This window comes from Lethenteron reissneri, unplaced genomic scaffold (genome assembly GCF_015708825.2).
Source record: "Lethenteron reissneri isolate LAM-NWPU_2019-01 unplaced genomic scaffold, ASM1570882v1 scaffold_140, whole genome shotgun sequence".
Taxonomy (NCBI): domain Eukaryota; kingdom Metazoa; phylum Chordata; class Hyperoartia; order Petromyzontiformes; family Petromyzontidae; genus Lethenteron; species Lethenteron reissneri.
Window position 1 is genome coordinate 262916 of NW_026891113.1, and position 18398 is coordinate 281313.

Consider the following 18398-nt stretch of genomic DNA (forward strand, 5'->3'; position numbering starts at 1 on the left):
GTTAATTTACTTGCAGAACAATAAAAACCTGACATGTTAAAGATGACTAATCGTCCCTTATTGCTACAATGTTCATAGCGAACACGTGTGGAGGCGAGTTTCAGGTGAAGCATCTCCAGCACACAAGTTTACCCTTTTTTTTGGCTAGTCCCGTGTGTGTTTGTTGTGTGAGGTGTCTTGATAGCAGTCGTTCTCCACTGTAGTCCTGGCATCTGCTGCTCAGATTCCTTCCACAGCTGTGGTCCCAGTGGCACCGTCTCTCCGGGGGGGAACCATGTGGTGTGTGTGTGTGACGTGTATCACGGGGTGTGTGGGTGTGTGCCTGGGATGTGTCACGGGGTGGGTGGGTAGTCTGGTGATAGTGGTCATGGTTGGCAGCGATCCACGACCACAACAACCACCCCTACTGTGTGGTGGACATGCCACCACAAAGCAGCACGCGGCGGAGGAGTGAGGTGATCGCTCTCGCCACGCGAGCAAGGCCCCCTCGCTTCCTCTTCTTTCCCTGCATCAACAACAACAACAATAACCGCCATTCGCCACTAAGTGGCGGTGACGTCACCACGACGCTTGTGCCAGGCCAAGTGCACCTTGAGGCTACCACGTGAAGTGTCGAACGCCCGCTGGCAGGAGGTCACGGGGCAGACCCAGCAGGTGCCACGGGTCGACTGACCGAGATTACCGAGATGACTGGCTGATGCACCACCTGTGCCCCCTACTGTACCAACTTGCTGTGCTTTAGCCACCCGGCGCTCCGCTCGTTGTTGTGAGCGTCGCTCCTCCGCCCTCCGTTGTTGTTGGAGGGCGACTGCCTCCAACTGCCCAGTAGCGTCCTTCACGAGCCTGCATCACCACCTCCACCACCTGCACCTCCTCCACCTCCTCCTTTGTCTCGTCCTCCATCTCTTCCGTCGTGAGAATTATTTTATTATGTTGTATTTTTATTATTTTATTACTTCCCTTCTACGTGCCTTTACCGAAAGAACCATGAAGATGAATCCCTGCAGTTTAAAGGACATTGTCGGGTGAATATTGGCAAATTAACACGAAGCACGGAATTAAGCATGTAATATGTAGATCTTTATTTAAACGAAAGCGTACAATTATGCAGTGAGATATACATATGTATTAAGGTTAAATTACAATAGCTGGATTAGCTATGCTATGTTGTTACATATGCGGATTGTTAATGTAAAAATTAACAATTGAATGCAAAGTCTATGATAATCCAAGACGAGAACAAAGAATTTGAATGCTAGAGGGGAGTTATAAGGGGCTTAAAATCAGACCTCAAGACCATTTCGAGAGGGATTTCGCCGAGGATAGACGCGCAACTCCTCGCTCTGCAGATTACCCTTCTCTTGCGAGACCCAGTCTGGCGAGCCCGATTGCGTGGCGACTGGGAGAGTTCGTGGCGATCTCTTCAGAAGGGTTACAGGGACATCGACACGCCGTGCATCAACAAGTAAGTGTCTTCGTTAGTGGATAAAACTGGTAGTCACGTGTAGCCCGACTTACGAGACGTTACTGTGTGTCGGTTAGACGTTAGTGAGAGTTTGCATTTTGGCGATTTGAGCCAGATATCCACGCAGCTTAGAGAGTGCCTTTAACTCTCAACAACACCCGCGACTGTTACTCTGCTCTGAAGAATCAGTCACATGGAGCAGATACACTCTCCACAACGCCACGCACACACGGGCCAGAAGCCGTTCAATTGCTCTGTTTGTTTGAAGGCATTTTCATGGAAGTCATATCTTCACAGGCACCAGAAGACACACACGGGCGAAAAGCCATTCAAGTGCTCTGTTTGTGGGAAGACATTTTCACAGAAATCCAATCTTAACACTCACCAGAAAACACACACGGGCGAGAAGCCATTCAAATGCACTGTGTGTGGGAAGTCATTTTCACGGAAAACAATTCTACACAATCACCAGAAAACACACTCGGGGGAAAAGCCATTCATTTGCTCTCCGATGGAGAAGACATGTTCACGGCCATCACTCCAAAACAAGCCTCAGAAGATGCGCAATTATGATGAAGTGATATCAAAAAGTAAGATGCAAAGTACTGCAATGAGTCCTGAAAAAAATTCATCTTTTGAACCGAGGCAGGTGGATCCTGAGAGATGCCTAGATGTAGTGGATGTCATGAGTCCTGACAACAATTCCTCTTTCGACCCCATGCAGTTGGATCCTGAGAGATGGCTAGATGTAGTGGATGTAATCAGCGCTGAAGACAATTCCACTTTCGACGCCATGCAGTTGGATACTCAAAAATGGCTGCTGGAGTGGCTGGAAAATCAAAGTTTTGAGCACCTCTTTTATCTGTTGAATTCCTGGAACGTTCATGTTTGTATCTCGGTAAGATCAATTAATAACGTACAACTCTTTTTTAATCAGTGATTTGCATCAGTACTCCAAGCTAGTGTGATCATTTGAACAAATATGTTTGATTGCTTTGTGTGTTTGAAGCATTTTCACGGTTAGAAAACACTTCACAAGTCATCAGGAATAAAAAGCTGAATTCGAAAGTGATGCAATGAGTTCTAAAGGAAATTCCACTTTCGACCCCATGAAGTTGGATATGAAGAGATGGCTGGATGTAGTGGAGTGGCTGAAGACTCAAACGTATTGAGTACATCTGTTAACTGTTGCCCTGTGTATATTCGTGTCTCTTAGATATATTTTTTCAGTGATTTCCAGTACTCCGAGCTAGAGTGATGTTGTGAATGCTCTATAATGTGTTCAGATGAACGTATTCCTTTTAAGTTACAGAAGTGTTCACTTACTTCAGGATGACAACAATGTTATACTTCTATAGATGCGTTGCTTCGTCTGGTGGTTGTATCATCGGGACTGGTAAACGTGTGGTGTTTATGGTAGAAGGTGCCATGTCATCTTCTCACAGCTAATTGCGTGTTAAAGTTTATTCTAGACTTCGTCACGTTAAGGTGGTGCTTTGTAGTCCTATCGGACTACTTGTTGATGTGTTGTGAAGCGCAGTGGTTGTGTGGTGGTTCAATTTCTAATTTTACTCTCGTGGTTAAGTGGTTTTGTTGAGCTAAAGTTGGAGAAATACTGTGATCACAACTTTGCTCAATATTTTAAACATGTTCTTAAATTTTTTTATCATTGTGTAATAAATAAATAACTTAAAGTATAGGTTTCAGAGTGTGCGTGGATTGCACGTTCGTTGTTCTAGTGTTTGATGGCTTGGACTTCTGGACGAATGGCTTCAGTCGAAAAGAACGTCAATGGGGAAATCGACGTTCACGTGTTGAATTTTAAGAATATGTTTTAACTGTTGAAATTGGGAAATAATTTGCCTAGTTCCTTCCTGTTTGAGCATGCGTTTTAATAAAGATTTCAATACGAGTATTAACGTGAATTTTCTTGCAGATTAATAAAGACCTATATTGTTTTTAAAGATGACTGATTGTACGTTATTTCAACCATATCCTTCCTTGAAAAAACACGGACGAGTAGACATACACACACAAGTGTGCTTATAAACACGACTGTCTATACAGCGGTGTGCAATCACACACGAGTGTGCATGTGTTTCTACGAGTTTTAACTTTAATTTTCTTGCAGAACAATAAAGACCTGACATGTTTAAGATGACTAATCGTCCCTTATTGCTACAATGTTCATAGCGAACACGTGTGGAGGCGAGTTTCAGGTGAAGCATCTCCAGCACACAAGTTGACCCTCACCTGGCAGCATCGTGGCTGTCAGCTGATCACACTCATGACGTCACACTCATGACGTCACACGCACGAGCTGTAGGGGCGGGGCTCTGTCCGCTCAGTGGCGCTGTTTTCATTAATTTAGCACCACGAGCGGGGAGTCTCATCCCTGTAGTTCCCTGTTGTGGTGCCGCATTCAACACCACGTTGCCCCTCAATTATTTGTACGACACGATATGAAAATAAGTTGTGTGTTCCACTACACATACTTACACGGGTACACATATACACTCCCTTGTACACATAAGTGGACATACACAGCGGTGTAGAAAAATGCACGAATGTGCATCCACCCCGCTTTGTACACACAAAGATAAAGATCCCCCGTATAGCCTTAACAGACTGTAGGGGCAATACACACACAAATGTGCGAGCACGCACGATTGTACATACATACACACACGTGTACAGACCCACACGTGTCCATGAACGAGTGTAAATACACACACGAATGTACACGCACAGCAGTACACACCCATGTACATACACATGGCTACAGTTCCCTGTTGTGGTACCGCATTCATTACCACGTTGCCCCTCAATTCTTGGTACGACACAATATTATAACAATAACACACGAGTACACACATACACTCCCTTGTACACGCACCCACACACGAGTGGACATACACAGAGCTGTAGATACATACACGAATGTGCATACACACAGCTTTGTACATACACACACGGATGCACATGCATACACGAGTGCGCATACACACACGAGTATACATACACAGCAGTGTACGTACACAGGGATTGCGTTTGACATCACAAATAAATGTGCGAACAAATTAGTGTACATACCTATACACACATACACGCATGTACATATCCACAAAAACAAGTGTAAATATACACGTGTACACACATTGCAGAGTGAATATGAGCAAATGAACGCGAATTATGTGGTGAGATGCACATATGCATTCAGACTTAAGCTCAATAGCCAGATTAACGAAGCTAATTGCTAGATATGCAGATTGGAAATTCCAAAAATAACAATTGAATGTAAAGTTCATGAAATTCAACGTCGGAAAACTTCATCTTTCATCAATGCAACACCATTCCAAACGACCCCACCATTTGTGTGCTGGTGTCATTGACCCAATTCGATTGATACCTGTGACTTACAGCTTTCCACACCTTACGCCACGCTCCCACGCCCCCTTCATTCGTTTTTTTGTTTATCAGAAGGAGGCACTCTCTGTTGTTTGTCAATCTCCTGCCACGAGTAAAGTTTTGCAAAAACAACCCCCTTCGTTCATTGACGGTGTTGGACGGTAACGCTGTGGTGGATGTGAGCAATGTCCCGGAGGTAAGGCTCGTAGCCACCACAGCGTCCCACGAGGTCTTTGGACGGGTGCGAGGGGCTGGTAACACCTCAATAGTCAATGAAATTAGCAAAACAACTCGTATTCTTAGGTTTTTTCGGTAAGGTCACGTAGGTAAAACACATTAAAAAGTAAAATAAAATAAAAATCACGACGTTTCAGAGGCAACACAAGCTTCCGTCTTCAGGTGGTACCATCACAGCCAAGACAGCTGTATCAAAAAAAAAACTCGTCGCAAATTTTAAACACGGGCAAAATATTGAACACATGCACACAGGTGTATATACACACCGAAGGTCGTAAGTTACAGACTAAAAGATGACGATTGTTTTTTTTGCGTAACGTTATTATGAACCACGCTTTCAAGCTAAACCATTCAGATGATTATTCAAAGTTCATGACAGAAATTATAACAAAACACACTCGTTTGCTAAAAGCACCATGCTCAACACGAGTGTCCTTAAATATGTTTATTAAACAGGTTCAGAACAGTATTAACTTGCACCTATTAGTCCAAGATGGGGCCGGCTAGTTTTTTTTGGCTAGTCCCGTGTGTGTTTGTTGTGTGAGGTGTCTTGATAGCAGTCGCTCTCCACTGTAGTCCTGGCATCTGCTGCTCAGATTCCTTCCACAGCTGTGGTCCCAGTGGCACCGTCTCTCCGGGGAACCATGTGGTGTGTGTGTGTGACGTGTATCACGGGGAGTGTGGGTGTGTGCCTGGGATGTGTCACGGGGTGGGTGGGTAGTCTGGTGATAGTGGTCATGGTTGGCAGCGATCCACGACCACAACAACCACCCCTACTGTGTGGTGGACATGCCACCACAAAGCAGCACGCGGCGGAGGAGTGAGGTGATCGCTCTCGCCACGCGAGCAAGGCCCCCTCGCTTCCTCTTTTTTCCCTGCATCAACAACAACAATAACCGCCATTCGCCACTAAGTGGCGGTGACGTCACCACGACGCTTGTGCCAGGCCAAGTGCACCTTGAGGCTACCACGTGAAGTGTCGAACGCCCGCTGGCAGGAGGTCACGGGGCAGACCCAGCAGGTGCCACGGGTCGACTGACCGAGATGACCGAGATGACTGGCTGATGCACCACCTGTGCCCCCTACTGTACCAACTTGCTGTGCTTTAGCCACCCGGCGCTCCGCTCGTTGTTGTGAGCGTCGCTCCTCCGCCCTCCGTTGTTGTTGGAGGGCGACTGCCTCCAACTGCCCAGTAGCGTCCTTCACGAGCCTGCATCACCACCTCCACCACCTGCACCTCCTCCACCTCCTCCTTTGTCTCGTCCTCCATCTCTTCCATCGTGAGAATTATTTTATTATGTTTTATTTTTATTATTTTATTTCTTCCCTTCTACGTGACTTTACCGAAAGAACCATGAGGATGAATCCCTGCAGTTTAGAGGACATTGTCGGGTGAATATTGGCAAATTATCACGAAGCACGAAATTATGCATGGATATGTATATCTTTATTTAAACGGAAGCATACAATTATGCAGTGAGATATGCATATGTATTAAGGTTAAATTGCAATGGCCGGATTAGCTAAGCTATGTTGCTACATATGCGGATTGTTAATGTAGAAATTAACAATTGAATGCAAAGTCGATGATAATCCAAGACGAGAACAAAGGAATTGAATGCTAGAGGGGAGTTATAAGGGGCTTAAAATCAGACCTCAAGACCATTTCGAGAGGGATTTCACTGAGGATAGACGCGCAACTCTTCGCTCTGCAGATTACCCTTCTCCTGCGAGACCCAGCCTGGCGAGCTCGATTGCCTGGCGACTGGGAGAGTTCGTGGCGATCTCTTCAGACGGGTTACAGGGACATCGACACGCCGTGCATCAACAAGTAAGTGTCTTCGTTAGTGGATACAACTGGTAGTCGCGTGTAGCCCGACTTACGAGACGTTACTGTGTGTCGGTTAGACGTTAGTGAGAGTTTGCTTTTTGGCGATTTGAGACAGACATCCACGCAGCTTAGAGGGTGCCTTTAACTCTCAACAACACCCGCGACTGTTACTCTGCTCTGAAGAATCAGTCACATGGAGCAGATAAACTATCCACATCGCCACGCACACACGGGCGAGAAGCCGTTCAATTGCTCTGTGTGTGGGAAGGCATTTTCACGGAAATCCCATCTTAACAGACACCATAAAACACACGCGGGCGAGAAGCCGTTCAGTTGCTCTGTGTGTGGGAAGGCATTTTCACGGAAATCCCATCTTAACAGACACCATAAAATACACGCGGGCGAGAAGCCGTTCAATTGCTCTGTGTGTGGGAAGGCATTTTCACGGAAATCGAATCTTAACGATCACCAGAAGACACACACGGGCGAGAAGCCATTCAAATGCTCTGCGTGTGGGAAGGCATTTTCACATAAATCACATCTTAACAGACACCAGAAAACACACTCGGGTGAGAAGCCATTCAGTTGCTCTGTTTGTGGGAAGGCATTTGCGGAAAAATCACATCTAAAGAGACACCAGAAAACACACACGAACGAGAAGCCATTCAATTGCGCTGTGTGCGGGAAGGCATTTTTACGGAAATAAAATCTTCAGTCACAAGAAAACACACTCGGGCTAGAAGCCATTTCATTGCTCTACGAGGGAGAGGACATGTTCACGGCCATCACCCCGAAACAAGCACCAGAAGATCCGCAATGATAGGGAAGTGAAATCAAAATGTAGAATTCAAAGTGCTGCAATGAGTCCTGAAAAAATGCATCTTTCGAACCTATGCAGGTGGATCCTGAAAGATGGCGAGATGTAGTGGATGTAATCAGCGCTGACGACAATTCCTCTTTCGACCCCATGAAGTTGGATCCGGAGAGATGGCTGGATGTAGTGGAGTGGCTGAAGACGTATTGAGTACATCTGTTAACTGTTGCCCTGTGTATATTCGTGTCTCTTAGATATATTTTTTCAGTGATTTCCAGTACTCCAAGCTAGAGTGATGTTGTGAATGCTCTATAATGTGTTCAGATGAACGTATTCCTTTTAATTTCCAGAAGTGTTCACTTATTTCAGGATGACAACAATGTTATACTTCTATAGATGCGTTGCTTCGTCTGGTGGTTGTATCATCGGGACTGGTAAATGTGCGGTGTTTATGGTAGAAGGTGCCATGTCATCCTCTCACAGCTAATTGCGTGTTAAAGTTTATTCTAGACTTCGTCACGTTAAGGTGGTGCTTTGTAGTCCTATCGGACTACTTGTTGATGTGTTGTGAAGCGCAGTGGTTGTGTGGTGGTTCAATTTCTAATTTTACTCTCGTGGTTAAGTGGTTTTGTTGATCTAAAGTTGGAGAAATACTGTGATCACAACTTTGCTCAATATTTTAAACATGTTCTTTAATTTTTTTATCATTGTGTAATAAATAAATAACTTAAAGTATAGGTTTCAGAGTGTGCGTGGATTGCACGTTCGTTGTTCTAGTGTTTGATGGCTTGGACTTCTGGACGAATGGCTTCAGTCGAAAAGGACGTCAATGGGGAAATCGACGTTTACGTGTTAGATTTAAAGAATATGTTTTAACTGTTGAAATTGGGAAATAATTTGCCTAGTTCCTTCCTGTTTGAGCAAGCGTATTAATAAAGATTTCAATACGAGTGTTAACGTGAATTTTCTTGCAGATTAATAAAGACCCGAATTGTTTTTAAAAATGACTGATCGTACGTTATTTCAACCATATCCTTCCTTAGAAAAACACGGACGAGTAGACATACACACACAAGTGTGCTTATAAACACGACTGTCTATACAGCGGTGTGCAATCACACACGAGTGTGCATGTGTTTCTACGAGTTTTAACTTTAATTTTCTTGCAGAACAATAAAGACCTGACATGTTTAAGATGACTAATCGTCCCTTATTGCTACAATGTTCATAGCGAACACGTGTGGAGGCGAGTTTCAGGTGAAGCATCTCCAGCACACAAGTTGACCCTCACCTGGCAGCATCGTGGCTGTCCGCTGATCACACTCATGACGTCACACTCATGACGTCACAAAGACCTGACATGCGAAAGATGACTAATCGTCCCTTATTGAAGAAGGAAAATAATAAAATAATGAAAATAAAAAAAACATTTCTAAAATAATATTATTATGTTTTATTTAAATAAAATAATTAAATAATACATTTAAATCTGAATCAAATTACTTCCTAAAATTATTTTATTATCACACCCATGACGTCGCACTCATGAATTCGCACTCATGACGTCGCACTCATGACGTCGCACTCATGACGTCACACTCATGACGTCACACTCATGACGTCACACTCATGACGTCACACTCTTGACGTCACACTCATGACGTCACACGCACGAGCTGTAGGGGCGGGGCTCTGTCCGCTCAGTGGCGCTGTTTTCAATAATTTAGCACCACGAGCGGGGAGTCTCATCCCTGTAGTTCCCTGTTGTGGTGCCGCATTCATCACCACGTTGCCCCTCAATTCTTGGTACGACACAATATTATAACAATAACACACGAGTACACACATACACTCCCTTGTACACGCACCCACACACGAGTGGACATACACAGAGCTGTAGATACATACACGAATGTGCATACACACAGCTTTGTACATACACACACGGATGCACATGCATACACGAGTGCGCATACACACACGAGTATACATACACAGCAGTGTACGTACACAGGGATTGCGTTTGACATCACAAATAAATGTGCGAACAAATTAGTGTACATACCTATACACACATACACGCATGTACATATCCACAAAAACAAGTGTAAATATACACGTGTACACACATTGCAGAGTGAATATGAGCAAATGAACGCGAATTATGTGGTGAGATGCACATATGCATTCAGACTTAAGCTCAATAGCCAGATTAACGAAGCTAATTGCTAGATATGCAGATTGGAAATTCCAAAAATAACAATTGAATGTAAAGTTCATGAAATTCAACGTCGGAAAACTTCATCTTTCATCAATGCAACACCATTCCAAACGACCCCACCATTTGTGTGCTGGTGTCATTGACCCAATTCGATTGATACCTGTGACTTACAGCTTTCCACACCTTACGCCACGCTCCCACGCCCCCTTCATTCGTTTTTTTGTTTATCAGAAGGAGGCACTCTCTGTTGTTTGTCAATCTCCTGCCACGAGTAAAGTTTTGCAAAAACAACCCCCTTCGTTCATTGACGGTGTTGGACGGTAACGCTGTGGTGGATGTGAGCAATGTCCCGGAGGTAAGGCTCGTAGCCACCACAGCGTCCCACGAGGTCTTTGGACGGGTGCGAGGGGCTGGTAACACCTCAATAGTCAATGAAATTAGCAAAACAACTCGTATTCTTAGGTTTTTTCGGTAAGGTCACGTAGGTAAAACACATTAAAAAGTAAAATAAAATAAAAATCACGACGTTTCAGAGGCAACACAAGCTTCCGTCTTCAGGTGGTACCATCACAGCCAAGACAGCTGTATCAAAAAAAAACTCGTCGCAAATTTTAAACACGGGCAAAATATTGAACACATGCACACAGGTGTATATACACACCGAAGGTCGTAAGTTACAGACTAAAAGATGACGATTGTTTTTTTTGCGTAACGTTATTATGAACCACGCTTTCAAGCTAAACCATTCAGATGATTATTCAAAGTTCATGACAGAAATGATAACAAAACACACTCGTTTGCTAAAAGCGCCATGCTCAACACGAGTGTTCTTAAATATGTTTATTAAACAGGTTCAGAACAGTATTAACTTGCACCTATTAGTCCAAGATGGGGCCGGCTAGTTTTTTTTGGCTAGTCCCGTGTGTGTTTGTTGTGTGAGGTGTCTTGATAGCAGTCGTTCTCCACTGTAGTCTTGGCATCTGCTGCTCAGATTCCTTCCACAGCTGTGGTCCCAGTGGCACCGTCTCTCCGGGGGGGAACCATGTGGTGTGTGTGTGTGACGTGTATCACGGGGTGTGTGGGTGTGTGCCTGGGATGTGTCACGGGGTGGGTGGGTAGTCTGGTGATAGTGGTCATGGTTGGCAGCGATCCACGACCACAACAACCACCCCTACTGTGTGGTGGACATGCCACCACAAAGCAGCACGCGGCGGAGGAGTGAGGTGATCGCTCTCGCCACGCGAGCAAGGCCCCCTCGCTTCCTCTTCTTTCCCTGCATCAACAACAACAACAATAACCGCCATTCGCCACTAAGTGGCGGTGACGTCACCACGACGCTTGTTTTATTTTAATTAAATAATAAAATATTAATTTTAAAACTGAATAAAATAACTTTATTAAATTATTATGTTTTTATTATTATTTTATTATTGCCCTTCTACCTGACTTTACCGAAAGAACCAAGAAGGTTAATTTACTTGCAGAACAATAACGACCTGACATGTTAAAGATGACTAATCGTCCCTTATTGCTACAATGTTCATAGCGAACACGTGTGGAGGCGAGTTTCAGGTGAAGCATCTCCAGCACACAAGTTGACCCTCACCTGGCAGCATCGTGGCTGTCCGCTGATCACACTCATGACGTCACACTCATGACGTCACACGCACGAGCTGTAGGGGCGGGGCTCTGTCTGCTCAGTGGCGCTGTTTTCATTAATTTAGCACCACGAGCGGGGAGTCTCATCCCTGTAGTTCCCTGTTGTGGTGCCGCATTCATCACCACGTTGCCCCTCAATTCTTTGTACGACACAATATGAAAATAAGTTGTGTGTTCCACTACACATACTTACACGGGTACACACACCCACACACGAGTGGACATACACAGTGCTGTAGGAAAATGCACGAATGTGCATACACACCGCTTTGTACATAAACACACGGGTGCACATGCATACACGAGTGCGTACACCCATTTGTGCATCTATACATACAACACATATGTATAGATGCACAAATGAGTGTAAATGCATCGGGGTGTAGATACATGCACAGTGTAATTGCACACAGCAATGTACATAAACACATGTGCACGTATACAGCAGAGTGCATGCTCAGGGATTGCGTTTCAACACACACAAATTTGCGAGCACACACGATTGTACATACACACGTGTACAGACCCACACGTGTCCATGAACGAGTGTAAATACACACACGAGTGCACATGCTCACGAATGTACCCACAGAGAAGTACACAACCATGTACATACACATGGCTACAGTTCCCTGCTGCAATGGCTGGTGTTTATGCTAGAAGGTGGCATGTGTTGTAATTATTGCACAGCAAATGATGTGAGCGTGCTGTCTTGTTTATTACAAACGTTGTCACGTTAAGGTGGTGCTTCGTAGTCCTATAGGATTACTTGTTGATGTGGTGTGATGCGCATTGGTTGTGAGGTGTTTCAATTCGTAATTTTACTCTCGTTGTTAAGTGGTCTTGTTGAGCTAAAGTTGGAGAAAGACATTGCTCACACACGCTTACAAGCGATACCATTTCGATTATCAATAAAAGTGTATGAGTACCTGGTGCGGTGTGTAAACATTGCCACTGGGGAGACAAAGGCGGTCGGGCGTGGTGCTGGCCACCCACCCCCTCGTGTACCGTTGCGGCCTTCATAGGTGCTCGCTAACAGCACTTGCCCCTACAGTCTGTTAAGGCTATACGGGGGATCTTTATCTTTGTGTGTACAAAGCGGGGTGGATGCACATTCGTGCATTTTTCTACAGCACTGTGTATGTCCACTCGTGTGTGGGTGTGTGTACCCGTGTAAGTATGTGTAGTGGAACACACAACTTATTTTCATATTGTGTCGTACAAAGAATTGAGGGGCAACGTGGTGATGAATGCGGCACCACAACAGGGAACTACAGGGATGAGACTCCCCGCTCGTGGTGCTAAATTATTGAAAACAGCGCCACTGAGCGGACAGAGCCCCGCCCCTACAGCTCGTGCGTGTGACGTCATGAGTGTGACGTCAAGAGTGTGACGTCATGAGTGTGACGTCATGAGTGTGACGTCATGAGTGTGACGTCATGAGTGCGACGTCATGAGTGCGACGTCATGAGTGCGAATTCATGAGTGCGACGTCATGGGTGTGATAATAAAATAATTTTAGGAAGTAATTTGATTCAGATTTAAATGTATTATTTAATTATTTTATTTAAATAAAACATAATAATATTATTTTAGAAATGTTTTTTTTATTTTCATTATTTTATTATTTTCCTTCTTCAATAAGGGACGATTAGTCATCTTTCGCATGTCAGGTCTTTGTGACGTCATGAGTGTGACGTCATGAGTGTGATCAGCGGACAGCCACGATGCTGCCAGGTGAGGGTCAACTTGTGTGCTGGAGATGCTTCACCTGAAACTCGCCTCCACACGTGTTCGCTATGAACATTGTAGCAATAAGGGACGATTAGTCATCTTAAACATGTCAGGTCTTTATTGTTCTGCAAGAAAATTAAAGTTAAAACTCGTAGAAACACATGCACACTCGTGTGTGATTGCACACCGCTGTATAGACAGTCGTGTTTATAAGCACACTTGTGTGTGTATGTCTACTCGTCCGTGTTTTTCTAAGGAAGGATATGGTTGAAATAACGTACGATCAGTCATTTTTAAAAACAATTCGGGTCTTTATTAATCTGCAAGAAAATTCACGTTAACACTCGTATTGAAATCTTTATTAATACGCTTGCTCAAACAGGAAGGAACTAGGCAAATTATTTCCCAATTTCAACAGTTAAAACATATTCTTTAAATCTAACACGTAAACGTCGATTTCCCCATTGACGTCCTTTTCGACTGAAGCCATTCGTCCAGAAGTCCAAGCCATCAAACACTAGAACAACGAACGTGCAATCCACGCACACTCTGAAACCTATACTTTAAGTTATTTATTTATTACACAATGATAAAAAAATTAAAGAACATGTTTAAAATATTGAGCAAAGTTGTGATCACAGTATTTCTCCAACTTTAGATCAACAAAACCACTTAACCACGAGAGTAAAATTAGAAATTGAACCACCACACAACCACTGCGCTTCACAACACATCAACAAGTAGTCCGATAGGACTACAAAGCACCACCTTAACGTGACGAAGTCTAGAATAAACTTTAACACGCAATTAGCTGTGAGAGGATGACATGGCACCTTCTACCATAAACACCGCACATTTACCAGTCCCGATGATACAACCACCAGACGAAGCAACGCATCTATAGAAGTATAACATTGTTGTCATCCTGAAATAAGTGAACACTTCTGGAAATTAAAAGGAATACGTTCATCTGAACACAGTATAGACCATTCACAACATCACTCTAGCTCGGAGTACTGGAAATCACTGAAAAAATATATCTAAGAGACACGAATATACACAGGGCAACAGATAACAGATGTACTCAATACGTCTTCAGCCACTCCACTACATCCAGCCATCTCTCCGGATCCAACTTCATGGGGTCGAAAGAGGAATTGTCGTCAGCGCTGATTACATCCACTACATCTCGCCATCTTTCAGGATCCACCTGCATAGGTTCGAAAGATGCATTTTTTCAGGACTCATTGCAGCACTTTGAATTCAACATTTTGATTTCACTTCCCTATCATTGCGGATCTTCTGGTGCTTGTTTCGGGGTGATGGCCGTGAACATGTCCTCTCCCTCGTAGAGCAATGAAATGGCTTCTAGCCCGAGTGTGTTTTCTTGTGACTGAAGATTTTATTTCCGTGAAAATGCCTTCCCGCACACAGCGCAATTGAATGGCTTCTCGTTCGTGTGTGTTTTCTGGTGTCTCTTTAGATGTGATTTCTCCGCAAATGCCTTCCCACAAACAGAGCAACTGAATGGCTTCTCACCCGAGTGTGTTTTCTGGTGTCTGTTAAGATGTGATTTATGTGAAAATGCCTTCCCACACGCAGAGCATTTGAATGGCTTCTCGCCCGTGTGTGTCTTCTGGTGATCGTTAAGATTCGATTTCCGTGAAAATGCCTTCCCACACACAGAGCAATTGAACGGCTTCTCGCCCGCGTGTATTTTATGGTGTCTGTTAAGATGGGATTTCCGTGAAAATGCCTTCCCACACACAGAGCAACTGAACGGCTTCTCGCCCGCGTGTGTTTTATGGTGTCTGTTAAGATGGGATTTCCGTGAAAATGCCTTCCCACACACAGAGCAATTGAACGGCTTCTCGCCCGTGTGTGCGTGGCGATGTGGATAGTTTATCTGCTCCATGTGACTGATTCTTCAGAGCAGAGTAACAGTCGCGGGTGTTGTTGAGAGTTAAAGGCACCCTCTAAGCTGCGTGGATGTCTGTCTCAAATCGCCAAAAAGCAAACTCTCACTAACGTCTAACCGACACACAGTAACGTCTCGTAAGTCGGGCTACACGCGACTACCAGTTGTATCCACTAACGAAGACACTTACTTGTTGATGCACGGCGTGTCGATGTCCCTGTAACCCGTCTGAAGAGATCGCCACGAACTCTCCCAGTCGCCAGGCAATCGAGCTCGCCAGGCTGGGTCTCGCAGGAGAAGGGTAATCTGCAGAGCGAAGAGTTGCGCGTCTATCCTCAGTGAAATCCCTCTCGAAATGGTCTTGAGGTCTGATTTTAAGCCCCTTATAACTCCCCTCTAGCATTCAATTCCTTTGTTCTCGTCTTGGATTATCATCGACTTTGCATTCAATTGTTAATTTCTACATTAACCATCCGCATATGTAGCAACATAGCTTAGCTAATCCGGCCATTGCAATTTAACCTTAATACATATGCATATCTCACTGCATAATTGTATGCTTCCGTTGAAATAAAGATATACATATCCATGCATAATTTCGTGCTTCGTGATAATTTGCCAATATTCACCCGACAATGTCCTTTAAACTGAAGCAAGTTTAGAGGATTTAACATCGACATACAGTCTGAAGTATCAAAATGCTGATGTCCAGTTCGATTTCGACTAAGAGGTACAAATATATACTGTACTGACTTTGTTTTATAAAAAATATATTTAAGTATTTGTGTTGATATGAGCGCGTCAGTAAATCAAGGTGATTTGTTTAATTTAATTCACGACAATTATTACGATTGCTGTCATACACTTTTATTGATAATCGAAATTGTATCGCTTGTGAAGTATGGGAATTGACGGCAGGAACTTCTTGACGGGTAACACACTTTTATTAAATCCTTTAGGTATCACAATACAACGTGTGGTCTCTCTTCTTCCTCCGACACACTCCACTAATCTCGTGTAAGCTCTAGGCCTCTGGCTACACCCGATACACTTGACTCGTGTAGACCCTATGCCTCTGGCTACACACAATATACTCGACTCGTGTAAGCCCTATGCCTCTGGCTACACAATACACTCGACTCGTGTAAGCCCTATGCCCTGGCTACACATAGTACATTCGGCTCGTGTAGACCTATGGCTACACCCACTACACTCGCCTCTGGGTTACACAGAGTCCCGGTCCCCTTAGGACAGCGGGGCTAGGTACCGCAGGGCTCTAGGTCTTCATCCCCGTCTTCCTTCTTCGCTGGTTACACACTGCCCTTACGCCTGTGTGCATCCCCTTTTATAGCCCCTGCTCACGAGGGACGGAGCTGATGCGGCGTCGACGTGAGCGTCGTTCCTTAATGACCCAATCACGACGCACTCTCTCTACGATCCGCTTTCCCCAGCGCGTGTTAACATTCCTCCACCAATCACACTGCGCTGCCACCTGATCACTCCCTCTCAGCGCGTCACCGCCCACAGCCAATCGGTACCCCGTAACCCACGACCCCGCGCTGACCCCTGATCCTCCACCGTCAGCGCGCGTCACCACCTACACAGCCAATCATCACGCACTGTGCATACGATCCTTAATCCCAGCGCGTATCACCTCTACACTTGTAAGCGTGTGTGAGCAATGTCTTTCTCCAACTTTAGCTCAACAAGACCACTTAACAACGAGAGTAAAATCAGGAATTGAAACACCTCACAACCAATGCGCATCACACTACATCAACAAGTAATCCGATAGGACTACGAAGCACCACCTTAACGTGACAAAGTTTGGAATCAACAAGACAGCACGCTCACATCATTTGCTGTGCAATAATTACAACACATGCCACCTTCTAGCATAAGCACCAGCCATTACAGCAGGGAACTGTAGCCATGTGTATGGACATGGGTGTGTACTTCTCTGTGGGTATATTCGTGTGTATGTGCACTCGTGTGTGTATTTACACTCGTTCATGGACACGTGTGGGTCTGTACACGTGTGTGTATGTATGTACAATCGTGTGTGCTCGCATATTTGTGTGTGTTGAAACGCAATCCCTGAGCATGCACACTGCTGTATACGTGCACATGTGTTTATGTATATTGCTGTGTGCAATTACACTGTGCATGTATCTACACCCCGATGCATTTACACTCATTTGTGCATCTATACATATGTGTCGTATGTATAAATGCACAAATGGGTGTACGCACTCGTGTATGCATGTGCACCCGTGTGTGTATGTGTAGAGGTGATACGCGCTGGGATTAAGGATCGTATGCACAGTGCGTGATGATTGGCTGTGTAGGTGGTGACGCGCGCTGACGGTGGAGGATCAGGGGTCAGCGCGGGGTCGTGGGTTACGGGGTACCGATTGGCTGTGGGCCGGTGACGCGCTGAGAGGGAGTGATCAGGTGGCAGCGCAGTGTGATTGGTGGAGTAATGTTAACACGCGCTGGGGAAAGCGGATCGTAGAGAGAGTGCGTCGTGATTGGGTCATTAAGGAACGACGCTCACGTCGACGCCGCATCAGCTCCGTCCCTCGTGAGCAGGGGCTATAAAAGGGGATGCACACAGGCGTAAGGGCAGTGTGTAACCAGCGAAGAAGGAAGACGGGGATGAAGACCTAGAGCCCTGCGGTACCTAGCCCCGCTGTCCTAAGGGGACCGGGACTCTGTGTAACCCAGAGGCGAGTGTAGTGGGTGTAGCCATAGGTCTACACGAGCCGAATGTACTATGTGTAGCCAGGGCATAGGGCTTACACGAGTCGAGTGTATTGTGTAGCCAGAGGCATAGGGCTTACACGAGTCGAGTGTATTGTGTAGCCAGAGGCATAGGGCTTACACGAGTCGAGTATATTGTGTGTAGCCAGAGGCATAGGGTCTACACGAGTCAAGTGTATCGGGTGTAGCCAGAGGCCTAGAGCTTACACGAGATTAGTGGAGTGTGTCGGAGGAAGAAGAGAGACCACACGTTGTATTGTGATGCCTAAAGGATTTAATAAAAGTGTGTTACCCGTCAAGAAGTTCCTGCCGTCAATTCCCATACTTCAACTGGCGTCAGAAGTGAAA

At 45.0% G+C, this 18398-nt stretch overlaps 1 pseudogene; it reads right to left on the reverse strand.

Annotated features, from left to right (window-relative positions):
* LOC133362195 (uncharacterized) overlaps nt 1–18398 on the reverse strand; it is a 426135-nt pseudogene that overhangs the window by 217681 nt on the left and 190056 nt on the right.